The 26,989-nt window shown below is 45.3% G+C and overlaps 1 protein-coding gene across 7 annotated transcripts in view; it reads left to right on the plus strand.

The window, feature by feature from the left end:
* LOC138503358 (putative transmembrane protein 244) overlaps window positions 1–26,989 on the plus strand; it is a 262,341-nt gene that overhangs the window by 74,250 nt on the left and 161,102 nt on the right. For 3 of the 7 annotated variants that reach the window (XM_069623007.1, XM_069623012.1, XM_069623010.1), the window contains exon 2: window positions 16,475–16,731. The exons of the other annotated variants lie outside the window; for them this stretch is intronic. The gene's annotated coding sequence lies outside the window, so the exon portion shown is untranslated. The remainder of the gene's footprint in view (window positions 1–16,474; window positions 16,732–26,989) is intronic. 7 annotated transcript variants of the gene reach the window in all.

Consider the following 26,989-nt stretch of genomic DNA (forward strand, 5'->3'; position numbering starts at 1 on the left):
TTAAAGAAGTGCGGAAGGAGGAGTAAGAGGTGGTGGGGCAGATAGGGCGAGCGAGACGGTTCCAGCGAAAAAGGAGCAAGAAGTTGGAAGGAACGGAAACGGGATGGAGCGCAGGGTGCAGGAGGAAGAGTGAGTAGGAAATTATCGGCAGAGCCAAGTGGGCGAGAAGGAGAGTAGAAAGTGAGGAGGCAGGAAAGGTAGGGTGGAGCGAGACCGTAGAGAGATTTAAAGACAAGACAGAGGAAGTTGAATTTGAGTTGGGAATAAAAGGAAAGCCAGCTCAGAGAAGTGAGAGAAGAAGAGATGGAATCATGAAGAGAGAGAAGGCAGAGAGAACGGATGGCAGAGTGGTAGACAGATTTAAGGGGGATTAGATGTGAAGGGGAAGACTGAAAAGGAGAGCAGAGCAGTAGAAAAGTCTAGAGAAGATTAGGGAGGAAATTAGGAGTTTAGTAGCGTGAAAGGTAAGGAAGGGTCGGATTTTGCAGATGTTATAGAGATGGAAGCGACAGGAACGGGAGGTAAGATGGATGTGGTGAGTAAAGTAGTGGTTAGAGTCGATGTGTAGGCCAAGATTGCGGGCATGGGGGCAGATGGGGAGCTGCGAAGGAGGAAAGAGGATGGAGGAAGGTGGGAAGGAAGGTGGGAGGGCGTTAGTGGGAAAGAATAGGCCGCCAGCAACAGGTAAGGAGTGATTGGGAGGGCGTCTGTGCTCCAATCGGGCACTAGTTGGATTCAGGCTTCCTCCCTCACCTGACAGAGTCTGAAAGCATTTATTTATTTCATTTATTGTGCATTTGTAAGGCGCTTATACATCAGAAATTGTGTTTCAAAGTGCCTAAAGGGCAGAGGGGAGGAAACATGGGAACAAAGGCGATAAGAATAAATAGGTGAATGGGGAAGGGGCGGTCCTACTAGGCCATGTGAGCATTCAGAACATGCAAGTGCATGAAGAGAGAGAGGGACAGGACAGGGAGTAGGGGGGGTGTTAGTTTTAGGAGTTCCAGGAAGTGCTGAGGAGTAAGTTGTGTGCAGAAGTAAATGCCTGGCAGAGGTCGCTTGATACAGAGTCATGAATTGGCCACCCTGCAGACTTACCGTTCCGTGCCGAGCCGACTCCTGGGCTGCGCCGCTGCTCCTGCATTCTTCCGGCCAGAGGGCCGCTCTGTTGTTCCTGCATCATCCCAGCGGGGGGTTCTGTTTCTGCAGGGCTCCCCCTCGCTGCATCGCTTCTCATTGCTCCGTCCATGGCAGTTACCATGGAGACTCCGGGACACGCGTTGGGACTGCTGTGGTTTCCGCTCACGTGATCGATGTTCGGTCACGTGAGTGTACGAAACCAGGAAGTTCATCAAAAGCCTGCCCCTTTTGCACATCCTTGCTTCTCAGCTGTGTTTATTGACCTGCTGCGATTTACAGACCTTCTGTTTTGGCTTCAGTCTTCCTGGTTTTCCCTGACCTTGGTTTTGTTAGCTGGATTGCTTCAGCTTAACCCTTTGGTTTATTGGCAGTACTGGTATTTTTTGTGGATCTCTGGCCTTCTTTATGAACTGCTCCTGGACACTCCTTTGGACTTGGTGAACTGGCTCATCTTTGGATGCTCTAAGGCACCCTAGATTGAACTTCTCCTCATTGGATTTTCTGGTGGACACTATTGAAGAGACAACTACTGGAACTTTGTCATCAGCTGCACCTCACCTGCCTTGGCGGCAGGTCTTCCCTGCCTTGGAGTTTTTCCTCCTCGCCTCACTGTCGCCCTTGGCTTCTGGCTAGGTAGGTCCCGTTGTAAGCATAACCCCATTGTTACATTGGTACTAGTGTTATACATAACCAACACTCCTTTCCTTCTAGCTGCCTAAGGTTCCGGTGCTGCGGTTCCAGTCCACCTGTGGCTCCAATAACTGGTCAAGGAGAGCTTTTATGTCTCTGACTGGTGCTTTGGGACAGAGGTATTTAAATCCATCTGGAAGATCACATCTTGATACCGGGACCCAAAAGGACACATAAGGTCCCAGGCCACCAATCTCATTGACTGTGGGGTATTAGTACGGGAGTGAGACAGGAAGTGAAGAGGAAAGTCTTGAGGAGCTTCCGGAATTTGAGGAGATCCAGCTCAAGACGGAGTGGGTGGGGGAGGTGTTCCAGCAGGAGGAGCCAGCCGAGGAGAGAGATCTGCTACCAGCTCGCTGCTTAGATTAGAAAACTGACTGACATGCAGAGAGTTGGAGCCAGAGGAGTGTAAGGATCTGGAAGGAGAGTATTTGGTGAGGGCAAGTTGTAGATAGATTGGCCCACGGCCCTAGACAGCTTTATGGATGATGCTGTCATGATGCCTACCCCCAGGCATCCGGACCAAGCCCATCAGCCCCGGGAGCAGGCATCTAGACATTTAATAAAACCTCAGCAGCCCCGGCTAGGGGCTATCTGGGTTCAGTCCTGGCGCCTTAGGCGCCAGGCTCATAGTCATTGCTTACATCAGGCAGACCATGCTGCAAATGACTCCAATCCAACATGAAGCCTGATAGGGACTATTTTTCTACAGGGACTATTTTTTACTCGGGTGTGGTTCTAGGGACTTCTTACCTGGGACTACTTTTGAGGCTATTTAAACCACACCCGACCAGCAACACACGCTTCGCGTTATTCTGCATCCAGCAGCGTAAAACTCACCATGCCTGCAGCCTGCATCCAATCTTCTGCCACGCCCGCCTCAAATCCGGAGCTCCTAAAACAAAGAGGAAAGAAAGGGACAAGGTTAGAAAACAAACTTATTTCTATTCCACACCTGATTCTGGATCCATCTTGTCTCTGGACCTGTAAAGAACATCATTTCTGCACGCGCCGCACCTCCAGCTGCAGCGCCGCGCCATACTCACCAGTCTTCACAGCATCCTTCGGGTCGGCGCTGCCTCCATAATTTCTTCGCCGAACTTCGGCACCTAGGAGACAAAAGAAAACCACAAGGTGAGCCGAGGGAACCAACAAATATAATTCTTACCACCATAGACTTACCTGATTTACCACCGGAGGCATCCATTTGTGACTCTCCATATTTTCACTCCCGCATCTGTAAAGAGAGACAAAACAACACGTTTTCCTCGTGCAACATTTACCGGACAGCGCCGGGTAATACAGACTCTTACCTGAGCGCCACCAGCTGCCACAAGAGCATCTTTTCACGAGCCAGTTGCAAGACAAGAAAGGAATGGGGGAACAAGAGTGAACATCGAACATATTGAACTCTATGAACTTAATACTTACTGGTCCTCACCAGGAACCTCAGAGTCAATACTCTCCGGAACTCTCCCGAGGCTTCAAACCAGTGAAGTAACTGGAATCGACGCGCCCCTGCAAATCCACGCAGGATGGAGAGCTCATCTTTCAAGAATATAAGGTGAGATTGCTGTGAGGGCATTTCGGAGGTGATTAGTTGGGGAGGAGTGTGGGGGTGCCATCACTTGAATCCACAAGTGGCTAAATCCATCTCTCCACTTGCAGGAGAATATTTCTACGGGTTAAGCAGACAAGATTAGGAGGGCAGATCCAGTCAGTCATCACTGCACTACGCATCACGTGGGTGGAGACCGCAGCTGTCCGGGTCCGACCGACGCCCCTGTGGGAGCCAGATGAGCGTAACAGAACGCGAAGCCTATCTACAAATCCCCACCCGGGCGTTATGGAAACCTCAGAAACCGACCAACTAGCCCTATTGTTAGGGGAACGTAGGGCAGAAGTGCACTCCGCGCGCCAAGAGACCAATGCCCTCAGGAGAGAACTGATTGTGTGAAAGGAGCGCACTGATGATCTTGCTAGACAATTACTGCAAAACCAAGCTGGGCAAACACCATTACCTGGACTTGGGGGGAATCCAACTCCTGTTTCATCGAGCAATCCTGTGCAAGTGGTTCTACCAGGGAGCATTCCTTTGACTCGACCCGAACGTTTTGCTGTGGACCCAAAAAAGTTTGCCGTGTTTATGAACCAATGCCGCTTGCACTTTTTATGCAGACCTGGAGCTTTTCCGAACGACCAAACCAAAGTAACCTTTGTACTATCATATCTTAGTGGCAGCGCAGCGGATTGGTAAATTCCATTAGTTAACTAGGATGACCCTCTTCTTCGGGATTTTCAGGGTTTTCAATTGAGCATGGAAAGACTATTTGCCAGACATTCACAGGGACAGGCCCTGGATAACAAACTTTTATCATTACAACAAGGTAACCAGGATCTACTGACCTATATTGGCACTTTCAATAGGTTAGTGGTGGAAACAGGATGGCCAGAGGTAAAACGAATTACATTATTTCATCGTGGACTTCGGGGTGAACTCAAAGACGTTTTGGCCCAAGTTGTGAACCCACCTCAAGATTGTGCAGAATATATAGACTTAGTGGTCCAGTTAGACCACCGACTTCAGAATAGAAAGGCTGATCGAGCTAAATTCGAAAATCGGGTATTGGTTAAACCTAATGTTACCCTCAAAGGAACAGATGTATCAGAACCGATGCAGATCGGGGGGTCAAGGGACCCTTAACTCAAAAGGAAAGAGAAAGAAGGTGGCAGATGCAATTGTGTCTGTACTGTGGGGCCACAGGACATTTTCTACGGGATTGCCCTATAAAAACATCTAAAAAAGTAGTCAGAGTTGCTGATAAAAATCAAACAGAGCCTGATTTGGGAAATGACCATGCCCGACAAGCTTAGAGGTCTGCTTGCCGAGCTTGAAGAAGGATACTCAGACATCGCACTTCATCATACCAATGTTCCTTATAGATCCAAGGCAGCCATCACGTATGCACACAGTGAGGGCATACATTGATAGCGGGGCCATAGGAAACTATGTGGACCACTAGTTGGCTTCTAGGAGGAATCTATCTCTCTGCAAAAAGACCACTTTGGATATCATCACCACAGGCGATGGAACTGAAATTGCCTCTGGGCCTGTAACTCATTCCACCGCAGAGATGGCACTATTGGGTGAGGATGGGAATCGAGAGACTATTGTGTTTGATTTAATCAAAGCCCCGCAGTTCCAAATAATACTGGGGATACCTTGGTTGGAAACACATAATCCTTGTATTGATTGGCGAGAGAAGAAAATAACCTTCCCGGATTGTGCACATAATTGTTACCCAAAAAAAACTTTGAACCAAGGCCTGGCCACAGTCGCTACTCCAGTCGTGCAGTTACCTCAGGAATATCACGAATTCCAGGATGTTTTCCAAAAGGAACAGGCAAACACCCTACCATCTCACAGATCATACGATTGTCAAATCGATCTCATACCCGGTGCACAACCTCCATGTAGTAGGATCTACGCCCTTACGGAACCCGAAAACCTTCACCTATGACAATACTTGGACCAATACCTTGCTAATGGCTTCATGCATCCACCCCCTGCATCTTCAGCTTTGTTCTCCGTGCCTAAAAAGGAAGGTGACCTCAGAACGTGCATAGACTACCGCGCATTAAATCAGATCACGGTTAAGAACCGATACCCATTGCCTCTGATCCCCGAATTACTAGACCAAGTAAAGGACCCTTGCATCTACACTAAATTAGATCTCCGAGGGGCATATCATCTGGTACGTGTAAAGAAAGGCGACGAATGGAAGACTGCTTTTCGCACTAAGTACGGGTTATTCGAATACCAGGTGATGCCCTTCGCGTTGTGCAATGCACCAGCAGCCTTCCAGTATTTTATGAACGATTCTTTCGTGAACTCATTGACATCTGTGTTGTTGTATACATAGACGATATTCTAGTGTACTCCTCTTCAGAATCAGACCATGTGAAGCACGTTCGTACAGTCCCTGAGAAACTACGCCAGCACAAGTTATATGCAAAATTGGAAAAATGCGTTTTTCATGCTACGTAAGTTGAATTCCTTGGATTTATCCTGACTCCAAAAGGAGTCTGAATGGACTCTCGAAAGGGGGACGCAATCCTCAAGTGGCCATCACCCAGTTCAGTTAAAGGGGTACAAAGCATGCTCGGATTTGCTAATTTCTACCGCAGATTCATTCCGGATTCCTCACATGTTGTACACCCTATCACAGCACTTTTGCGAAAAAACAAACGCTTCTTGTGGACTGAAGAAGCTGAAAAGGCCTTCCAAGAGCTGAAAGCAAAATTCACGTCTGCACCTGTCTTAAAGCATCCACGCCCGAACTTCCATACATAGTTGAAACTGATGCATCCAGTTTAGCCATGGGAGCTGTCCTGTCCCAGAAGGATCCTGAAACCGGTCAACTTCACCCAGTAGCATTTTGGTCCAGAAAATTCTCGTAACCGAGTTAAACTATGCGGTTACCGATAAAGAATTATTAGCCATCAAATCCGCCTTCAAGGCTTGGCGGCATTATCTTCTCGGTGCCAGGCATACCATTACGGTAATCACCGATAACCGGAACTTGCAGTATTTAAAAACAGCCAAGGTCCAATCGTCGCGTCAACTTCGGTGGGCATTGTTCTTTGCCGAGTTCGATTTCGTGATCACTTATCAACCAGGTTGTAAAAATGGCAAGGCAGATGCCTTATCCCGAATAGGGATGGGAGAAGCATATGCAAACCCGGAACCCGTGCCTATAATTTCAGAACAAAGAATTCTTGGCATAACCACTCTACAGACACTAGAGGATATTCAAGTAAAGATCCAACAACTCTTCGATCCAACAGCCCTGCAGGACTGGGTGAAGAAAGGCCCGGACTACTCAGTCATCAATCACCTACCTTATTATCAAGGGCGACTATTTCTACCACACAAGGAACTACAAGAACTAGTCATCTCCAATTATCATGACACCCTGATGGAAGGACACCCAGGTATCGCAAAAACTGAAGCTAAAATTAAAGAGACAATTCTGGTGGCCCACCTGGCAAAAAGACGTAAAGTCATTTGTAATGTCTTGTGGCATTTGCACCCAAAACAAAAGTCAGAAGAAAAAACCAGCTGGCCCCTTACAACCTTTGGATATTCCACCTACACCATGGCACACCTTATCTTTAAACTTTATTACAGATCTACCCCCATGTAATGGATTTAACACCATTCTAGTTATTGTGGATCTTTTTTCCAAGATGGCCCACTTTATTCCTCTAAAGGGATTACCTTCTGCTTCAATTCTGGCCAAGGAGTTCCTCGAAAACATTGTTCGAATACACGGATTTCCTTCCGTATTGGTCTCTGACCGAGGTAGTCAATTAATTTCACATTTTTGGAAGAAATGTTGTCAACTGGCGCAAATCGACAAGAGGTTATCAGCCAGTCACCATCCCCAGACCGATGGTCAGATGGAGAGGACCAACCAGACCCTTGAACAGTACCTACGTTGCATGGTACACCAGACCAAAAGTAATTGGAAAGATATTTTATGGATTTCCGAGTATGCATACAATAACTCTGTACATTCAGAAACCGGACAAAGCCCCTTTTATACCATATATGGACATCACCCTCGAACCTCAGAACTAGATTCGCCTCAGCAGATAGAAATGCCTGCAGTTAGTCATTTGCATTATACTATTACACAAGCCTTTAAAGAGGCAACAGAACATTTGAAACAACCAAAAGAGAAATATAAGAAAAATGCTGATCAACATAGAAGTGAAACTCCACAATACCAGATTGGGGATCAAGTTTGGCTGGCTACAAAACACATACCTCTGAAGGGAACTCAGACTTTTAACCCTAGATATTTGGGACCTTACACTATTAAGGCCATTATCAACCCGGTAGCCGTCAAATTGGAATTACCCTCTAATATGCGCATTCATCCTGTCTTTCATGTTTCACTTTTAAAACCAGTTCAACCAGGAACAAGATTAACCAAACCACCCGACCCCATCTTGATAGACGGAGAACCTGAATTCGAGGTAAAAAATATCCTGGACTCCAAGATGGTTAAATCAAAACTTTTTTATTTAATCGATTGGAAGGGCTACGGACCATAAGAAAGGTCATGGGAACCTAGAGACCACGTCCATGCACCTCGGTTGGTGAAAAGATTCCATCGGAACTTCTCAGACAACCCAGGGCCCAAGGGAAGAACAACTTTAGGAGGGGCCTTGGGGGGGGGGGGTGCTGGCATGATGCCTACCCCCAGGCATCCGGACCAAGCCCATCAGCCCCAGGAGCAGGCATCTAGACATTTAATAAAACCTCAGCAGCCCAGGCTAGGGGCTATCTGGGTTCAGTCCTGGCGCCTTTGGCGCCAGGCTCATAGTCATTACTTATCTCAGGCAGACCATGCTGCAAATGATTTCAATCCAACATGAAGCCTGAAAGGGACTATTTTTCTACAGGGACTATTTTTTACTCGGGTGTGGTTCTAGGGACTTCTTACCTGGGACTACTTTTGAGGCTATTTAAACCACACCCGACCAGCAACACACGCTTTGCGTTATTCTGCATCCAGCAGCGTAACACTCACCGTGCCTGCAGCCTACATCCAGTCTTCTGCTACGCCCGCCTCGAATCCGGAGCTCCTAAAACAAAGAGGAAAGAAAGGGACAAGGTTAGAAAACAAACTTATTTCTATTCCACACCTGATTCTGGATCCATCTTGTCTCCAGACCTGTAAAGAACATCATTTCTGCACGCGCCGCACCTCCAGCTGCAGCGCTGCGCCATACTCACCAGTCTTCACAGCATCCTTCGGGTCGGCGCTGCCTCCATAATTTCTTCGCCGAACTTTGGCACCTAGGAGACAAAAGAAAACCACAAGGTGAGCCGAGGGAACCAACAAATATACTTCTTACCACCATAGACTTACCTGATTTACCACCGGAGGCATCCTTTTGTGACTCTCCATATTTTCACGTGCCGCATCTGTAAAGAGAGACAAAACAACACGTTTTCCTCGTGCAACATTTACCGGACAGCGCCGGGTAATACAGACTCTTACCTGAGCGCCACCAGCTACTACAAGAGCATCTTTTCACGAGCATCTTACCACACAAGGAACTACAAGAACTAGTCATCTCCAATTATCATGACACCCTGATGGAAGGACACCCAGGTATCGCAAAAACTGAAGCTAAAATTAAAGAGACAATTCTGGTGGCCCACCTGGCAAAAAGACGTAAAGTCATTTGTAATGTCTTGTGGCATTTGCACCCAAAACAAAAGTCAGAAGAAAAAACCAGCTGGCCCCTTACAACCTTTGGATATTCCACCTACACCATGGCACACCTTATCTTTAAACTTTATTACAGATCTACCCCCATGTAATGGATTTAACACCATTCTAGTTATTGTGGATCTTTTTTCCAAGATGGCCCACTTTATTCCTCTAAAGGGATTACCTTCTGCTTCAATTCTGGCCAAGGAGTTCCTCGAAAACATTGTTCGAATACACGGATTTCCTTCCGTATTGGTCTCTGACCGAGGTAGTCAATTAATTTCACATTTTTGGAAGAAATGTTGTCAACTGGCGCAAATCGACAAGAGGTTATCAGCCAGTCACCATCCCCAGACCGATGGTCAGATGGAGAGGACCAACCAGACCCTTGAACAGTACCTACGTTGCATGGTACACCAGACCAAAAGTAATTGGAAAGATATTTTATGGATTTCCGAGTATGCATACAATAACTCTGTACATTCAGAAACCGGACAAAGCCCCTTTTATACCATATATGGACATCACCCTCGAACCTCAGAACTAGATTCGCCTCAGCAGATAGAAATGCCTGCAGTTAGTCATTTGCATTATACTATTACACAAGCCTTTAAAGAGGCAACAGAACATTTGAAACAACCAAAAGAGAAATATAAGAAAAATGCTGATCAACATAGAAGTGAAACTCCACAATACCAGATTGGGGATCAAGTTTGGCTGGCTACAAAACACATACCTCTGAAGGGAACTCAGACTTTTAACCCTAGATATTTGGGACCTTACACTATTAAGGCCATTATCAACCCGGTAGCCGTCAAATTGGAATTACCCTCTAATATGCGCATTCATCCTGTCTTTCATGTTTCACTTTTAAAACCAGTTCAACCAGGAACAAGATTAACCAAACCACCCGACCCCATCTTGATAGACGGAGAACCTGAATTCGAGGTAAAAAATATCCTGGACTCCAAGATGGTTAAATCAAAACTTTTTTATTTAATCGATTGGAAGGGCTACGGACCATAAGAAAGGTCATGGGAACCTAGAGACCACGTCCATGCACCTCGGTTGGTGAAAAGATTCCATCGGAACTTCTCAGACAACCCAGGGCCCAAGGGAAGAACAACTTTAGGAGGGGCCTTGGGGGGGGGGGGTGCTGGCATGATGCCTACCCCCAGGCATCCGGACCAAGCCCATCAGCCCCAGGAGCAGGCATCTAGACATTTAATAAAACCTCAGCAGCCCAGGCTAGGGGCTATCTGGGTTCAGTCCTGGCGCCTTTGGCGCCAGGCTCATAGTCATTACTTATCTCAGGCAGACCATGCTGCAAATGATTTCAATCCAACATGAAGCCTGAAAGGGACTATTTTTCTACAGGGACTATTTTTTACTCGGGTGTGGTTCTAGGGACTTCTTACCTGGGACTACTTTTGAGGCTATTTAAACCACACCCGACCAGCAACACACGCTTTGCGTTATTCTGCATCCAGCAGCGTAACACTCACCGTGCCTGCAGCCTACATCCAGTCTTCTGCTACGCCCGCCTCGAATCCGGAGCTCCTAAAACAAAGAGGAAAGAAAGGGACAAGGTTAGAAAACAAACTTATTTCTATTCCACACCTGATTCTGGATCCATCTTGTCTCCAGACCTGTAAAGAACATCATTTCTGCACGCGCCGCACCTCCAGCTGCAGCGCTGCGCCATACTCACCAGTCTTCACAGCATCCTTCGGGTCGGCGCTGCCTCCATAATTTCTTCGCCGAACTTTGGCACCTAGGAGACAAAAGAAAACCACAAGGTGAGCCGAGGGAACCAACAAATATACTTCTTACCACCATAGACTTACCTGATTTACCACCGGAGGCATCCTTTTGTGACTCTCCATATTTTCACGTGCCGCATCTGTAAAGAGAGACAAAACAACACGTTTTCCTCGTGCAACATTTACCGGACAGCGCCGGGTAATACAGACTCTTACCTGAGCGCCACCAGCTACTACAAGAGCATCTTTTCACGAGCCAGCTGCCAGACAAGAAAGGAAGGGGGGAACAAGAGTGAACATCGGACATATTGAACTCTATGAACTTAATACTTACTGGTCCTCACCAGGAACCTCAGAGTCAATACTCTCCGGAACTCTCCCGAGCCTTCAAACCAGTGAAGTAACCGGAATCGACGCGCCCCTGCAAATCCATGCAGGATGGAGAGCTCATCTTTCAAGAATATAAGGTGAGATTGCTGTGAGGGCATTTCGGAGGTGATTAGTTGGGGAGGACTGTGGGGGTGCCATCACTTGAATCCACAAGTGGCTAAATCCATCTCCACTTGCAGGAGAATATTTCTATGGGTTAAGCAGACAAGATTAGGAGGGCAGATCCAGTCAGTCATCGCTGCACTACGCATCACGTGGGTGGAGACCGCAGCTGTCCGGGTCCGACCGACGCCCCTGTGGGAGCCAGGTGAGCGTAACAGATGCCGAGGGATTTGAATTTGACCCTTGCAGCAACTCGGATCCAGTGGAAGGATTTTAGGGCTAGAGATATATGGTCCCTGGGCAGGAGGCCAAGGATAATTCTCGCCTCCCTGTTCTGGACAAGCTGAAGGGGGCCGAGAGAGGTGGGTAAGGAAAGGAAGGAAGAGGCTGTTGCAATAGTCAGGATTAGAGAGTATTTGTGCTATGGAGATGTTGAGCTTCTGGGGAACAGTGAGTATAGGAAGGATGCCTCTAAGGAGGTGGAGTTGAAAATGGGCCTTCGTGGGAAGGTACAAGATGTGAAGGAATAAAGAGAGAGGGGAGTCGAAGATGACGCCAAGGTTTCTGGCTTCAGATGCAGGAGAAGGTGGAGAGCCCATAGAGGGTGGTCAGAGTGAAGGAAGGAAGGAGGGAGGGAGTAGGAGTTCCAATAGGAAGGATCTCAATCTTGCTGGCATTGAGGCAGAGATCATTGGAGGCACACCAGGACTGGATGGCAGATATGCAGTCATGAATGGTGGAGGAAGAAGAGGGAGCATCAGAGAGAAGTTTGAAGAAGAGTTGGGTGTCATCTGCATAACACTGGAAGTGGGGGGTGAAAGTAGAGATAAGGTGAGCAAGTGGAGCGAGATAGACTTAAAAGAGCCAGGGTGAGATGTTAGAGCACTGGGTAACGCCGCAGGTGGTGATAGAAGTAGGAGAGGAAAAAGAGCCCAGTATGACCTGGGAGCGACAGTCAGTGAGGAAGGAGGTCAGCCAGTCCAGTGCCCACTCTGTGAAACCAAGGGTATCACTGAGCCGTTTTATGAGGATGGAATGTTTGACCGTGTCAAATGCAGAGGAAAGATCAAGTAAAATGTGGACAGCGGGAGAGTTTGTGTCAAGAGATGCAACCACTTCTTCACAGGTGTTCAGAAGAGCAGTTTCCATCCCGCTGAATGCTCGGAATCCATATTGGTGGTCGTGTAGGCAGCCAAGGAGCTCCGTATGCTGGGCCAGTTGGGGGTAGACCAGTTTTTCAAGGAGTTTCCCAAGGAAGGGCGTGATAGAGATGGGATGGTAGTTAGCTGGATAGGAAGGGTCAGCAGAAGGTATTTTCAGGAGGGGGTACACAAGCGAGTGCTTGAGTGAAGAGGGGAAAGACCCAGTAGCAAGAGAGTGATTGCAAAAGTCAGCAAGTGCAGGGATAAGGGAGCCAATATTGTCCTTAATAGTTCGGGACAGGGGGAGACCTGTTTGGAGGAGATATTCATAGAGCGGCAAACCCCAGTGACTTCGTTCGGTGTGATAGGAGAGAAGGAGGAGAGAAAGGCTGAGGGAGGTTTGGAGGCCAAGGGTAGCAGGGGGATGGGAGGAGGGGGGAAAGGGGAGGAAGAAAGAGTGCTCAGGATGTCCTGTGTTTTTGCAGTGACTTGGGTTGCCAAAGCAGTGTAGAGGGCCTGAGAGGGAAGAGGAGAGGTGGAGACTGCAGAAGGATTGGCTAGTTCCTTGCAGGTTTTAAAGAGTTCAGCCATGTTGTTGAAGGCTCCAGAGATACGAGCCCGGATGTGGGCCCTCTTCTTAGAACAAATGGTGAGAAAGTATTGGAGAAGGCGACAAGCCAGTTTGTCCGAGTATAAGCCTGTGGTCTACCACTTCCATTCTGCATCTCTGCATTTGCGCTTGGAATCTGCTAGAGTCGTACCATGTGTTGTGCTTGTTGGTGTGTTTCAGGCGGATCCTGATTGAGATTGAGGTTGTTAAGAGCAGAGCCGTAAGTAGAGTCTGCAGTGGGAGGAGACGGTGGGATGAAGGTGGATGCAAAGGCAGCAACTGACACTTATTTCATCGAGCCGATGTCTGTGAACGAGGTTGGCAGGGCTGAGGTGGGAAGAAAGGAGTGAGTGGTCTGACCAGTAGAGCGGAGTGGTGAGTGGGGATGTGCCCTGTCACACCAGATAACAACACTCATCACCTTTGCTTTAACCTTGGTGCCCCGTAAAAAATACCATGCCATAGTCATAAAATACAACCGGACTGGCTGCAGGAATATAGGCCAGTCTAGCCACATACCAACACTTATCATGTTTGCTTTAAAACATGCCATCCTATCCCCCAAATCAAAGGCCAGCTCTACAGTGGGCATGCATACTTTCTGTATTCATACACATTCACTCATGCACCCATACACATTCACTCACGCCCCCATACATATTCACAGCCTTCATAACTCTTTCACCTGCATACCCGTAAAATACCCTCTCTCATTCACATGGGTGCCAAAACAACAGAAACTAATTCCTTCACATGCAGCCAAGCACACATACACATTTTTATTCCCTAACTTGCAGTCCCGGTACAGACTCTACTCCACCGACACCAAAACAGGCTCACAAGATGGCTTTCCAGCTCCTGCGCAAAAGGAATAAGGAAGCAGGGGGCGCTTTCTAGTTCCTGCAGATGTGCAGAGAAGCCAGTGTGCTCCCTGCACAACACTCCAGGCTCTCTCAATTTGCAGGGAGGCGCAGGAGTGTCCCCTAAGCACATTCACAGCTGCAGTACCCGAGCCTGCATCCCCAACGGGCCATACAAGGCTGGGGAAGCAATACACTCTTGGCCTTGCATAGCCCAATGGACATGGGCGCTGGGATACACAAATTGGCTGGGAAACAATTTCCCTTTGACAGTTCAAGCCATACCAGGCGCGCTTCATTAGCAGCTTGCTGCAGCTGAGGGAACGTTTAATGTTTTCACTAGGATGGCTCAGCGGCTCGTCCAGAAAGGGTGGGTCGATTCGTCTTGGCCATTATTGGCAATCCACCCCTTATTGTTACGAATTTGGAAGCCATAACAGCTAGAAAAAAAGGTTATAATATAATACAAGTTTCCCTAAAATGGGTATTAATATTACTGTATCTTCATGAAATGGGTAGACATATTGACGAAATAAAGATCAGAGAATCAGGAGCCCCAAACTGCTTCTGTGTATCATGCATCTAATAGTGAGCAAAAGCGAAGTCTGGTGAACAAGGAGCTAGTGCTGCAAATCTAACTTCCACTCTAAATGGACATTATAATTTCTACCCATTATAAGTGGCCCATTAGCACCTGGCAGGAGATCAAGGGGGCTCTCAGCCACTCAGAAAGCTCAGGATGCAGGTTGTACCATATGGCATTGCCTTCATTCGGTGCATCAACAGAAGGGGGAGGCCGCCATCTTCCCTGCTGGGCAGGTAAGCCCTCAGTGGCCTAAGCCCACTTCCCCCCCACCCTTCCAATTTCCATCTCCCCCACCCACTTCCCTTGCCACCCCAACCCAGGCCCCAGTTACCTGCCACGAACTAGTCCCTTGCGGGTCCTGCAGCACTTGCTGTTCCAGGCCCTCCTCGGCAATGACCACCATAGTAAAGGAGAAGGGACTATATGTAGTTCCCTTCTCCCGACATCCAAATAGTGGCCATTTTGGTTTGTAGGTTTTTATTTCTGTGGAGAAACGGCAACTGTGCTGCTTCTCAACCTACAAAAATAACCCACTATTACAGGGCACGAACTTAAGATTCAATAAGTGGTAGCTAAAACCAGCTCCTGGTTGTCGGGCATCATCCAGTAGGCAGGAGCTTATGCTGGCCAACCAGGAGCAGGTACATAGTGCTCCACAAATGTAACTGCTAGAGAATAGGCACACTTTAACTTTTGGCCATTTTGGTTAAATGTATACTAGGTGTGTCCTAATTCTGGTTAATTAACATTCTCATACACATGTATGTTTGTAAGGCATCAGTTGGACTGTGGAGCCAAACGTAGCTTTTGGTTTCAAGCTAACTGGGCTCTCAAAGGCTAGAAGCAGGAGCTAAATAGCTGAGTGCCCTGGCCATTACCTGACATATAATGATACCCTCTCACGTCGGGGTTAACGCCTTAATTATGCATTAAATGTCTACCTGGAGTTTTCTAATACTCCTTTGTGCACATTCCTAAACACACAGTGTTGATGTCACAGAAGAGTGCTTTTATGGCACCAGTTGGCATGGGGAGCCAAATGTAGCTCCTGGTAGTTGTTGGTGTCAAGCCAACCAGGCTCTTCAGGGCTACAAGTAGGATCCCTAAATAGCTCCCAGCAATTTCGAATCCTGCATTTATCATTAGACAAATTATTTTGGAACCTTGGCAACATATTGAATGAGGATGGAAATGATCCAGAGCTGAAAACACATTGGTAGAGGCTGTTCCCTGTTCTCTGATCAGTGTGGCTTGGCGCTCACAGGACCTTTCCTCTAGCTTTCACCGGATGCTGCTCCAGACTGAGGCGATATTGGAAACTTTGGAGTGACCCATGGACAGGGTCTTGAGGGCTTCCAGAAGTTCACTGAAGTATATTGAAGCCCATTTGTATTGATGTAAGGGCTCAGTGTTCCAGGTGCCCAATGGTGAGATTGTGAGAAGTGAGATTTAACGCATATTTGCTGGGTGATTGCAGCAGAAGGCTCTGTTAGCCACCAGCCGCACAGGCTCACTACAACCGCCTCTCCCCTACATTGTACTCAGAATTGCACCCTCACTCTTACATCAATCAGGAAAAAAGCTGAGGTGAGCACACATTCATTCGTCCTCCACTGACCTTGCTGACCTTCAGTGAAGGGGCTCTAAGTTTCTAGCCATTTCCCGGTACTTGGTTTGTTCCCCGCCTTCTGCTCATACATTATCTGCCCCCACCAGCTCTCACTGCTCTTACTGCTCCGATGTTCTGCTAAAGCAGAGATTATGTTGAGTGCTTGGTTGGGGGCAGTTGTTAAAGCAGGATAGTCAACTATCAAAGAGGGGAGCGTTGCTCTGCTGGCTTATCCGGGGTCCTATTATTTATTCTCACTAACTAACCTATTGATTGTTGCTTCCCTGCAGAGATACAGCTATTAGCAGGAAGTGCAGCGATTGCTGGGCAACCCACACTTTGAACCGTATTCCTCCTCAAGAAAGTCTTAGTCGGGCTACTTGCTGAGTGGAGGTCACGGGGGCTGTACCTAAGCCTGCTCTGAGCCTAATAGCAGCTGCTGAAGACCACAGAAAGCAGCAGGAGCTTAAAACAACAGACCGCTGTCTTAGGTCTGGGAAGGCACGCAATTCCTACACCGCTGCCAAACCTGTGACCCCTGCTGCAGGTAAGGGAACACCTACAATTACCTACTTTTATGCTCACGCTACAGACCCACTTACAGAATTACAAACTGAATCTAATGCAGTAGATTAGCTACCCATTTCATTGGCCTGCTTGGGAAGTAAACCTACTAGCTCCATTATAGGCCAGCTTGCCCCAACTTTACCATCAACTCTAATTAATTGCTGTAGTGCATCATGTACTGCGGCTACTTCCAGTTTGGAAAATCATACTAATCTATTGCATCTAAGGAGGGAGTGTTACCTGAACTGCTTCACACTACTGCTACTAGTCCTCAACTTGACATGTTACACTTGACATGCAATGCCCAGCTGTAACTCGGGACGTTGACTTGCATTTTAGTGAAGTTAGCCTACTCACCAAGAGTATGCTGATTTCCGCAATCCTACCACTGTACAACTCTACTGAAGCTTGCAGTAATGATTGTGATCATGACTCTATTGGTGATGTTCCATGCTCTCCTGCTACAGATTTAATTACTTATACTCCATCGCAACTCTCGGCATTGGACCTGCTTTTAGCATCCCTGATCACACTATGTGAGGGCCTTCCTCAAAGGTCTACTTCACACACTGTCAAACCTAATGCCATTCCTGAGAAACTGTACCCTCCTAGGCCAGTCACTAATATGGCATGCAACATATCCAACTCTATTTTGGCCTATTCCCCTACATCCCTGGTTAGCAGCAAATGTATTTGCTACCCAAGAAGGTGGATACATCTTGCAGCACTTTGCTTGTTGATGAGGCTTCATACCCAGCTACAGCGGTCCTTAATAGCGATAAGCACTTGGGCACCAACCCTTTGCTTGAACTAGTTTTCTCCACTTATTAGTTTGATGAATATAACACCAGGAGAATCTCTGTTGTCAATTAGCTTCCATGGAAGGCTAAAGGAAAAAAAAGGTGCAGTGTTTGTCCGTGCTTAAGGCCAGTCATGTGGGGAGATAACGAGGACAACTCTAGACAAACTAAAGCTGCGGATACTGACACTGGCCATGCTATGTAGGAACGTTCACCAGTGCCATCAAAAAATAAAAGTCCTCTAGTAATGAGCTGCTCTCATGCCAAGTGGACAAAATCAGTATACCGTTGGATGTGGGCATCAAATGGATTATTACTTACTGTTTCTGGTCATAACAATGAAAATATATATATTATTTTATGATTGTATATTGGTTTAAAAAAACCTTTACAAAATTCACATTACAAATCGTAGAAAATATTAAAACAGAAGTACTAGTTTTCTTATAAAATAATACAAACATTAAAAAAATTCTCTTCTTACTTTTCAGTATCTCAGATGACATAAATTCATACTCAGCATAGCTAAAATCTAAGTTCGATATTAATGAATCACATATACTTCTTAAGATTGCATTTTTCATCTCAACATAATAAAAGTTCTTTTAAACATCATATTCATAACAATTCTCAAAGTACCAATGGTGCAATACAGCACAGATCAGTTTGCATCCCTGCTCGTGCACCCAAGCCTTGGAGCCATTTTTTCACATAACTTGAATATAAGCTTCCATGTTCTTTCTCTTAACCTATTAGGTCACATTACATATGATCGTTAGAAAAGCTATTACTCTGTTCTTCAACATAATATCAGACCTGTGCAGCATTTCAAACCAAATTTGCTCCCTTATCACATTCGATGTATCATAAACAAATTCAGAAAGATACGCAAGCCTCTCGTTAATCAGCACAGGACAAACCAGCAACAAGTGCATCAATGTTTCATTAATCTCCACATTCAAACAATATCTACAAATGTTCTGCTTTTCAGGAATTAATTTTCTAGCGAAGCAAATTTCATTTGTGTTCATTACATTAAATCTGAACCGCATTACAGTATTGCGTAGTTTACGAGAAGGATATTTAACAAGATATAACTCAGGTTCCGGAAACCATTTCCATACAGATAAGACTTGACAATACAGCTTTGAATTCATAATAGCTGCATTATTGGTAACCCAATCAAACGCTTTAATCAGCATTTTGATCTTTGCTGGTCTCTCAATAAGACATGTAACTCCAATATTGGACAATATATTTTCCACCTCTTTTTTTAAGTTCATCATGTATTCCTCTGTTACATCATCATTAAATATTTTATACAGAGAATTTGACCTCGCTAAAACACACTTTCTGTATAGCATTGTTTTTTTGCATTCCATGATACCTTTTAGAGAGCACAGACCAAACTCGTACCTTATGATTTCCATTGGTATGCATTTTGGTAAAAAGAACAATACCTTTTTCCAAATAGTGGCCTCAATAGTTTTCAGGTGTGAAGTAAGTTTATCTGGATAAAATTCAAGACCATAAGCCAATCTCGGGATAACCTTCAGCATATAATCCCTACACGCCGACATTGTGAATTTACCAAATTACCTTTCAATCGATCTCATTTGTTTTCCTGCTTCAATTGCCTTTGAATCCAGACATTTTTTCACAAAGCTTTGAGTCATAGTGCTTGAAAAGGAATAACCTAAGTACTTAATTGCTTTCTGCAGCCGAACCCCAGTTCCTTCGACAAACCACACTGGATTTGAACATCTCTTATTAGTTTGTTCCAGGTTTATAACAACAGTTTTCAGAGGATTGGTTTTCAGTTTCAATTCACTTATAAACCTCTAGAACGCATCGATAAGCCTTTGTAATCCTGTTTTGGTTCAATCAAAAAGCAGGAAGTCATCAGCGTAGGCAACCCAGTTGATGACGATCTGACCCACCTTAGGAGATAGTAAACCAGAGGATTCAAATACTTCATTTGCTCCAGACACATAAAGATGAAATAAGATCGCCGACAAGGCACATCCCTTCTTGAGCCCATTCCTGGACCTTATTTCTTTTAACATCAAACCCTCATGATTAAGTCTAACCTTCAGTACTGTGTTGGAGTATAGGTGTATAAGCATTGCGAGTAGTCCCCTTTCAATGTTCATTGCTACAAGCCTTTGCCATTGTAATGATCTATCAACCATGTCGAAGGCTGCAGAGAGATCCATTGATGCAGCATACAATGGTACATGCTCGAATTTCGATGCTTTGCTTTGAAAGATGGAAACAAGTAAACCACCCGCATCAGTCCCCAGACCTTTCCGAAAACCAAACTGCCGTACGTCCAGAATTTCATTCTCATCAATCCAAATTAACAGATTTTCCAGTATGATAGATGAAAACATTTTAGTCTCAATATTAATCAATGAAATAGGTCTATAATTCATAGGACTCAGACGATTACCTTTTTTAAATATCAACGGCACATACGACACTTTCCATGAGTCTGGCATAGACTGTTTCTCAATCACATCTCTAAAAACAAAGCAGAGTATTCTTGCCCACAAAACCTCATTCTGTTGGAGCATAGCACATGACAAATTATTTGGACCTTGAGTGGCGGAGGCTTTCATCTTCCTAATAGTACACAATATTTTTTCAACAGATACATCTAATACCCATTTGTGATTCATCCACCCTACTAAAGCTTCATCATGACAGGAGGGTGAATATAGATTCTCAAAGTAGTCACACCACACAGTTTCACTAATAGGGTTGATGTTCAATTGTGCTTGTGCAACCTCAGTGCTATTAATGAGAGCCCAGTAATTTCTGGAGTTTGTCTCCTTTATTGCCTTAAGCATGGCCTCACCATCTTTCTGGGATAGGGAGGCACGATGATGAATCCTCCAGTTCTTGTAGCGCTGGCGACTCAATCTACACTGTTCTTTATATGTAGCCTGGGACAGATTTAATCTTTTTATTACACATAATTCCCTGTTCAACTGGGCTCTTTGTTGTTTAATATGTAAATCAAAGGCATGAGTGTGTATTATTTTCCGAGTAACTACTCCAGATGTTGTTTGCTCAAACCTAGCAGTCATTGAGCCCAGTAATCCTCCAATTGAAGCAACCGAATATATATCTTTTTTTGATTCCATAGATCTTTTCTCAAAGTCATGCATCATCAAGTTATTAAATTTAGCTGTCTTTATGGGGTTCCATTTTACTCTGGAACCCCTAACATAAGCAATAGTTTGTGTACAATAGGCATTTCTATGATTAGATTGTTTCCTTAAGTTCAACTTAATTGATAGCATGGCATGGTCACTAGCCAAATTGGATTGAACAAGCATATTTTCGGTTCCCACAATTAGATGTTCGCTAGCAAATATGAAATCAATAATTGAAGCTTCCCCACGAGCCTTCCAAGTGGGTTTGTCATTAAACATCATTGATAAACCCCATGATCTGGTGAATCTAAGCCATAGCGCACCTCTATAGCATTTATTGCCCGTTTTAAAGACCTTGGAACCAAGAGTCGTTAAACTCCAATCTGTCTCGGTGCTAGATAGATTACAATCGGCATTCATATCACCTGCCAGGATAATAAGACCGCCAGGCGAGGAATCTAGACACTCCTCTATCAAAATATTCAGTTCGTCGATCATCTTTGACAACATTAAATCATCATAATCAGCATTATTCCAATACGTGTTTATAATCATTAGGTGAACGGGACAATTTCGAGTTACTATTTGAAAGGTAGCCACTATACAAGAGGTATACAGGTGTTTTTCCGGCCGCATAATGATGTCATGATTATTGCGAAATCCAAGTGCTAAACCACCCTTAGGGCGGCCTCTTGGACCACACGTACCAAAAAGACACAGTACGACAAATCCATCCCACAGCAATGGTCCACAAGCCCATGATTCCTATATGAGCACAAAGTCAAAATCCACCAGCAGTTTACATACTTTCTTATTTAAGGCTAAATGCGCGTGCCCTCTAGAATTCCATGTAACTAGCTTAAATAAGTCACCTTCGCTAAAGGGGCTTACCCATATTCTTCAATTGTTCAAGGGAGTCCCTAAGTGACACCGCCAGGGTTCTCCATTCCCTCATATTATTTAGAGACATTACATCAGCTTGCCCCTGAGCGGTGTCCTCTCCCTTATCTGGATGTGAAATCTTTTGCAATGAAAATATTAGGACATTCCAATCTGTCCCTACTGCCATTCTAATAACAGAGACGCTAAGCGCGTTGTACGATGCTAAAATCCTGGGAAACAGCACGGAAAGCAACACTACTGGAAATTCACTCCTCGGAACAAGATCTCATGCGAAACCCCTTGAATATAAAAAGGAAAATGGGTGAATACGACTGGATTAAGACCGTGGATAACGCAGAAAAAGCGAAATCAGTCAGCCATCTTCCGCCCTACCAAAGTAAATTGAATATTGTCCCTAACTATCTGAACAAGTTTCCCAGCAAAGTGGCAAGAAACATATTCTTGAAAGCACGAAAAAACTTATTGCAGACTAACGAGATCTTAAAACGAAGAGGACTGAGTGATTCAGACACATGCCATTTCTGCAAAGATGGTACAAAAGTTGAAACCATACGTCATTTGCTTCTAAACTGTCCAGGTACACGAGAAATCGGTGAAAAATATCTGCAACAACATCTCCTGGCATCTCACACTAGGGATGAGGAACTTTGGTGGAGTCATTTAATGAGTGGAGAAAGAGACACCTGGACAATTGCTACAACTCAAACTCTTAAATCCATTCTGTCTTTATGAACTTATGAATTGTCTTCTTCTTCTTTTTCTTTCAACTTTATGTTTCTTCGTCAAGTTTTCTTTTCAACATGTTTCTTCTTTTCGACATGTTTCTTCGACAAGTTTCTTCTACTATGTTTTGTAAAAATCATTAATTTGATTAAACCAACTAAATAAATAAATAACAGACGCTATTGAAAGGCGGCTGGGCAGTAATACTGAGGGGGATTTGAATTCCTCTGTTCTTTAAGCCATTGCACCACTATATTCAAATGAAGCGAACCAGGGCATTCTCTCGCCCCATAGGAAACATCTCTTAACTTTGGAAAACTCAAAACACTTTGTGGCTACGTCTCTCATCATAATGCAACATATCTAAATTCTTCACCCTGGTGTAATGTTCCCACTATTGTAGCATCTGAGTCCCTGGACAGTGTTGATGGCAGGCATGATGACACAATTCATACTATTGGCAATGGCCACGCTGATGCACAATGGGCATTGGTTGCAACTCGTAAAAGGACTAAACGGGGCATGGCTACTTCACCTTCTTGTAGAGTTATGAGAATGGCAAACATATTTCATGGGAATGGAAAATACTGTTTGTATCGTGCCCTAGCTCTCTACCTCTTTCATCAAGTGCTTCCTCTGAAAAACATCACATCTAAGGATATTGAGACAGTAGAGTTATTGTCCTTCTAGGATATATTTTTCTAAAGGCTCAATAATAGAGTTTCTATGTAGCTTCAAACCCACCTTCTGAAACCCTACAACAGGTATCTAATACAACAACTTTGCTAACTGTAGGGCATTGTCTTCATAATATTGATAGAGGAGGTAACTATCCTGCCAACTATCTTCCACTGCTAGATGTGGGATGAACAATGGGGCTACCTTGCTCAAAATCACTCTTGATGATGTGGGCATAGGAGTGTTCAGCTTAAATCCCCTACTACAGCTGCGGTGCATTTTAATGAACCAAGCTGGGCCTGGCTGACTTCTTTTCTGCTGGCCAAACATCGGTTTCGTCCATAGCTAATAATTTCAGTGTACTATCTTGGAATTTGCGTGCCAATAGTAATCTATTTAATCACATGGGTCTCTTCTTAAATCTAACTTCAATTTCCATCCTGACACTTCAGGAAACTTGGCTCACTGATGATATTGTGCTTAATGGCAGAATTACTATTGTAAGGGTGCAGAAGAAGGCAATTGACCAGGAGGTGTCGTGGTGGTTGGTAAAGACTTTTATTGAATTAAAAAATCAAGCTATCCCTAACTTTGAGAGGGGGTTCCCTGCCTCAAACTAAAGACTAAATGATCTGTCAGAATGTCTGTAAACTGAAAAACCACCACCCTGAGTCCAAACCTTACTTCTGTCCTTTACAGTACAACTAAAGAGTCTTAACCAAAAGTAAAGTTCTCTCACCAGGAGAATGACTCCCCTTTCCTGGTGTCTTAAAAAGTATTTTCAGTACTCCAATTGATACCAAGGGGAGGGAATGATTCCCTTTCCCTGGTCTTGGTTTACTCACAGTCCCAGATCTGGCAGCGAGTAATGACTCCCTTCCCCTGGCTTCTCTGGTAATGTTCAAGCTGGTTTCAGGGGGAATGACTCTCTTTCCCTGGATAATGGTTTCACCAAAGTTCTATTGTGTCCAGGGGGAATGGGCTCCTTCCCCTGGATGTTAGTATCAACAAAGTTCAAAGTGTCAACAGGGGAATTACTCCCTTCCCCTGGGTACTAGTTTCAACAAAGTTCCAGTTGAGGTCATGGGGAAGGGCTCCCTTCCCTTGTCTTCTTAGGGAACTTTCACAACAGTTCCAGGCTCTCCTTAGCCCGTCAGTGGTCTTTTCTTTACCACTGTGTGCTGGGATCCTCCCTCCGACATTCACCTTGACAGAGTCATTTGGGTTCCATAACCTGTTCGCTCACCTTTTCTTGTCAGGCCATTTTTGTTCACTACCCTGCCAAGTACTTGCCTGAGGAATATTACTTGCATTAACATAGGTTTCACCTCGGTTTGGGTCCAAGACCCCTAGTTCTCTTTTCTTCTCACTAGGCCCACTTGCTTGACTCTCTTTCCAAGTACTGCCACAAGGAAGATGCTTCTTGGCTCTGGGATTCTTGGGCGGTTCATCCTGGGTACTTGTGTCTTCTCGTCGGGCTGTGCAGACGTCTCTGACATTTGCTGCTCCCACTCTGTGTACCTTCCCTGACGGTGAAGGCACTGTTACTGGACCGCTCAATCTACCTCCCAGAGGTCGCGCTACCATCTTTAGGGCTCCTGTCACGTCCTTGACCAACTCCATAACACTGGGCAAAGGACTCCCCTTGTTAGCTTCTTGCCTTTGGGATTGGATGTTCTCAGCTTTCCCACTGCGTCCTCTGTCTCCTTTGAACTTCCGGGGCTGGACTCTTATGCTGCTCTTCTTCTCGAAATCCTTTGTTAGATGTTATGTGTTTCTCAGGGGGACTCCCCCGTGGAAGTTTATACCATACCTGTATTTTCTCTGTGCCATTCTTCATGGCTGCTGGTGGCCACCTCTTCTTAAAACTGGCCTTGCTGATAATCTTCATGCTTTGGGTGATCTTTTTTGTACTAGTACTGGAGTTAGTCATACTATCTGTATTGTTAGCAATCTTCTTCATCTCAGTAGAAGTAATTATTATACAATAATAATAACCAATAGAACTGCTATCAAGGGTGGTTGGTTGAAAGGTAGAAATGGGTTTTGGAAGGTTAGGTTCGGATGTACTGCCGACTTTTGCCCATGTTATTGTCCTTATCCCCAGAAGGGGAGTCCCTCCTTCATTAAACCACCCTTACGGGGCCTATTGGGTAGCAGCCTCACCTCCCTAGCCTCATGAGAATGTGCTCCCCCCTGGGGAGCAGTGACAACACCTACTGAATCGTCACACTAGCCAAAGTAAAGCTAGGAAAGGCAGTAAGGGTCAGTCTGTTGGGGGGGGGGGGTGTAAAAATGGTTTCGACCTGACTAAGTTATCCACTTCTTGTGATACTGTACTGGCCAGCATTTTCACTTGGCCTACTCCCGATTATTCTAATAGGTCCTTTATTGTTATAACTATTTATGATCCACCTGGCAACTCACCAAACACTTTGCTAATGATGCAGTTAGGGGGCTTGCTGAAAAAGCTTCAGGGCAGTGATGGGTGTATTGTAACTGGCAATCTGAACTCAAGGACCTCGGCGGAGCTCGATTAAAGCAAGGACTTACCTATCCCTATTCTTAAGCAAACCACCTACAACAAAAGGGGATTAGATTGGGCTACAGTAATGGGGTTGCATGCCATGATAATGCTAAATTGGCGCTGCCTTGCAGATCAACTGGGCCACTACACTAGAATCGCCTATAACGGTGCCTCCTCTATCAATTACATGTTTGTCTCTCGGCTCTTATATTCTACCGAGACTGATTTATTTGTCATCCCATGTGATGAGAGCGTCCGCTTCCCGCTAATTATTACACTTAGCCTGGAGTACCTACCTTGGTTACTGTTTCTATTGGTCTTTAATTGTTAATCAATGCCGTAGTAGAATAAATTGGAATACCGCTTCACTAGCAAGAATGTATTCCAATTTAAAGCAAATTATGGCTGAAACATTAACCTCAGTGTGGTGGTCTTCCTTGATCACCCTTGTTAACAGTCGTTTTGCGGATGTTACTCATGGTAATCTACATTTGATCGATGTTGATAGTGCGTGTGCTGATATTGGACCTATTGGGGAAACCTTGGAGTCTCTCCTTGAGGGCTATAATCATATTATTGCCCAAATTAATGAACAGATTCTGCCAGTCTTAGAAGAACGTCTTAACTCTCACACTAATAGCAATCATAGACATAACTTTGATTGGAGGATTAGAGATGCCAAACGTATAGGAGAACCATCTCCGGTTCCGGAAGCACCTCAAAACCTTCCTCTTTGCTTCTACTATCTCTCCCCCTCTTCCATGCTAAATTCCTGACTGAAACTGCACTGATTCTGCAACTGGGCCACTCTCACCGATCTCAGTCCTTGGCCCAGCCACTCTCCCCTTGCATTGCCTCCCTGGCAACCCATGCACTGCGGGACTGTCTCTGTATCCCTACAGCCCCCCTTCCCAGCATTTGTCTGCACTTACCTTGCACTTAGCACCAGCTGTCCCTTATTATTTATCTTATTATTCGTCTACCCCTGTACTGCACTTTCCCCTTTCCCTTTCCCCTTGCACTTTTCCCTTCCCCTCTACCCTTGCACTTGCGCGATCTGAATGACACCTGGCCTAGTAGGATCGTTGTCTGTCTTCCCTTTGTTCCCCCCTCCCTGCCTCGTCGCGCCTTGAAACACTTGTGTATAGGCACGTTACAAATGCCATATCATATCATATCATATATCTTATATTGTAGCAAAAAAGTATACTCATACAGAATGATAGCCGTGGGGTTTGGAGAATTGTAAACACCAAATCTCCTGATGATACCCTTATCAGTGGGGCTACCAAAGAGGAGGGGGAGAAGCACATAAAATGCACAATTGGTCAACAGAGTGTTGCCAACTTTCCTGACTTTGGCGCCTCAGTTAGATGGACCTAAACAGAAGGTCCTGATAAAATCTTTGATGGTATTAGGTCACTTAAAAACGCCAGGGCCCCTGGA

This window comes from Ambystoma mexicanum, chromosome 11 (assembly GCF_040938575.1).
Source record: "Ambystoma mexicanum isolate Mex_15411 chromosome 11, UKY_AmexF1_1, whole genome shotgun sequence".
In the NCBI taxonomy this organism is placed as follows: Eukaryota; Metazoa; Chordata; class Amphibia; order Caudata; family Ambystomatidae; genus Ambystoma; species Ambystoma mexicanum.